This window comes from Vulpes lagopus, chromosome 4, assembly GCF_018345385.1.
Source record: "Vulpes lagopus strain Blue_001 chromosome 4, ASM1834538v1, whole genome shotgun sequence".
NCBI lineage: Eukaryota > Metazoa > Chordata > Mammalia > Carnivora > Canidae > Vulpes > Vulpes lagopus.
Genome location: NC_054827.1, coordinates 61,574,327 through 61,578,006, shown reverse-complemented (window position 1 = coordinate 61,578,006; position 3,680 = coordinate 61,574,327).

Below are 3,680 nucleotides of genomic sequence, written 5' to 3'. Positions count from 1 at the left end.
AATGTATTTTATGGTCCGTTTTACCCCTCATCTTTTGAGTCCCCAATAATATAAATGCAAGTAGGCTGAGAAAACAGCATTGAAGTTGGTTTGTCCACAAAAGAGAGGGAAAATATGGCAATTATCCCACTGCTGTGATGCACTGAGACAGCCAAAAAGGATCATTGAAGTCCTAAAGGGAATTTTAGGGGCCTGAAATGCCCACTTGGGCTGTCTACATCAATCAAATTAACTTCCCTCTTCTCCCGTTCTCAGTCATGCGGTAATATATAGCCACAATTAAAGGTGAACGATACGGAATGGCTCTCTGACAGGGAGGCGAGCTCGGCAACACAGCATATGAACACTGACTGAATAATTTCCATCTCTGATGACTGGAAACCCCATTGAGTCACCATTGGATTAGATGCATCCCTGAGTATGGGAAGAAAAGGGAGAAAATGCCTTTTTGCAAACTTCAGTGCTCCAATTTAAGTACATTCTTAAGTACTAAATATATAGGGTTATATTTATATTTAAATATATACATTTATATATGCAATTGTATTTTTATATATATTTATATAAATATATGCAATTTTTATGTATGCAATTATTTTATATATTTGCTATTGTATGTATATTTTATATATGCAATTATATTTTTCTTTCTCATATCTTGCAGCCCAATTACCACTACCTCGGGCCTATCGCTTTGTCTCACTCCTGGATAGAATCTGACCTAGTGGCAATAATACTCTAAAATACAGCGCTAAAGTGACTGCTTCCTCAGCCAGGGGGCGAAGAACGTAGAGTCCTACTACTCACTGCTCCAATCTGGACTCATGTGCAGTGTCAGCAGCTTTCTGGATGTTGTAGCATCCAAAATTTAGAGACTTTAATAACATTGAGCTTATTAATAGAGTAGAATAAGGAATTTAACAAGAGAGGGGGGAAAGGGAGCTTACAAATTGTTATTTATATAAAAATAATTTTACATAAATTTTTATATAAAGTTTATATAAAAATATAAACATTTATATAAAATTTTATATAATTTTTATATAAATGCATTTGCCATAAACTCTCCCCACCTATTATCTGTAGGCCCGGCGTGCCACTGATTCTTTGGCCAGCTGTGCTTAAGACTGCGTGACAGCAGGTGCTCCGTGAGGACTGAGGACAATTAGGATGGAGAGAGAGATGCTGGAAGCCCTTCCCCAGTGAAGCAGAGGGTCTTGCAGGTCGCCCAGTTGTTTCGCCCGCTCCTGCCCGCATCTGCCTGGCTCCATCCCCTCCTGTACCTCTACCTGCCGCCACTACCTGGTGGGATGCTGGACAGACTGGAAACTTCAGCCTGGGCCAATCCAGTTCACCCCTGATGGAACTTCCTGGGAGGCTGCTACACAGACTAGCGGCAGAGACGCACTGGCCCAGGCTCCCAGAGTGGGGCTGCCTGCCCGGCCTCTGCCCACGGCTTAGGTCCCCTTCAGGCCCCCCCTACCCGTCAGATACGCTGCTTCCATCAGGGAAGGTGTCCCGAGAGCCAAATGGAATTCACCATGGATTGTCCTTCCTCCTCTATCTTATCCATGGATAGAAAGGGACCATTATAGGAAAAAGATGCATGGGCATTTGGGAATTCAGGAGGAGGAGTATGTTACATTCTTTTTTCAATGCTTGCCCTTTGGAGACAGACTCCTGAAAAATCACTGTAATACGTGCTATTTATAGCTCAGCAAGAAAAGCTGCTGAAATTATTCGATGTGACTTTTTTTTCTTTTGGTACAATTCACTTATCACAGCTCTCCTTGCTTGATATTAGTATGCTAATAGGTGGTTGATTTGTCAGCCAGCTGTGCTTAGACTTCTGTGTGACAATATTGGTTTGCTCATGTAAATGGTTTAGTAAGATTACAATGCTAAAGAGAGGCTCTTTCCTTTGAATAGCTTTATGTAGGGGGGGGAGGGACGGACCAGAAAGGGGACGACTCGAGGTTAGTTCCAGCTTGACAAGACTCAAGTTAGTGAACTATTGTGAACAGCCAAGAATTTAGTGACATATCACTTCAGATATGATGGATGCTTAGTAATTACTGATCTTATATTGCGGTGACAGTGTTGGCGTTGAAAGTGGAAGCTGTTCAGAATGATAAATGGATGTGACAATTTATTAAAGATAGAGGCTTGATTAGTGTTGGGTGTAGATGTACCCTTTTAAGAGGGAGGTAGAAGATGAAAGAAAAAATAAAAAGGCATAGAGTGTGAGAATTAAGATTTAGGGAAGATATATTGGCAGCACATAACAAACTTATAAAGAATGCACAAATCCTAGAAATGGGACAGCAAAATAGTTTGGGGATAATGAAGACATGCAGAAACAAGTGTCCCACAACTTTCATACATTCATGGTACTGTCTCCTACTTTCCTGATTGGCTTCTTCCAGCATATGCTCCCTTTCTGCCTTGCTTTTCTCCACCAGGCTCCATAGTGCACAACACCTGAAGCCTGTTTGGGGATGACCCCCATTTCACTGCAGCTCTCACCATGAACATTTTCACAAAATCCGGTTAACTTGTTAGGGCGGAGAAACTTTTACTTTCTCAAGTGAAAGTGGAGGCTGTGAAGTACTGGTTCTAAAAGTGCTTGTGGAGAGGAATTAATCCCCTAAATATACATTCTGTGCCTTGCTTATTGGATAAAATGATAGAGGAGACCTACTGTGCCCTCGCTAATGATATAAATATCTCATTAGCAAGTATTACCTTAAAAATAATTGGAAGGACTAGGAACACTTTTATTATTCTTTTTTTTTTTAAAGGAACACTTTTAAAAAGCCTGTACCCCTGTGAAGTAACCAGAAGGGCCAGTTGCATTTTGCTTCTATGTGACAATCTATCTCTATAATTTTTTGGTGTTCTGGTACCGATCTTGGGGTTTCTTGATGTGTACAAATGTTTGATTAGAGGATAGAAATTCATTACTGCTGTGAGTACATAGATACACGTATATTATGAGCCATCTACATACTACTGCCCTTCCTGACTAATGGATCTTTCCTACAAACTTGGAAAGCTTGATGCACTGGTTGGGCAATTAATGGGTTTTCATTAGGTAGATACTGCAGGTTCTTTGATAGTATGCTTCACGTACAATTCTTTGCAATGTTTTTTTTTCACTTACACTTACATTTTTTGTACAGCGAACACAAAGTGCTGCTCAAAGATACTCAAGGAAGTTCTAGCACTATTTGGGTAGATTCTTTAAGAAAGTTTCATTATATGTCCTTGATATCAACATCTCCATATGCTTAAAATTTTTAAAAAGCATTACTGTACCATGCTTTACAGTTATCACAACCACCCACAAATGTTTTTTTTAAGTTGTTATAAGTCCTCCTGGATTTTCTCCTTCCTCTTCAACTGTACTTAAGGTTTGGTTTGTTTATTTTGCTTTCATTATCATTTTTTCAGACATTAATGGTGGTAATCCTCAAAATTCCACCCTAGCCTTGCCTCTCCTCTCATTTAATGTTCTTTACCAACGCAGTGTTGCTTATGCCCATGACTCAGTCAACACCTTCATTCTATGACTCAGCTCAGCTTCTCTGAATTACAGAAATGAAATTCACTGCCTACAGGATATCTCCACTTGAATAACTCAAAAGCACTACTTCAAATTCAACATGTCTAAACCAAAC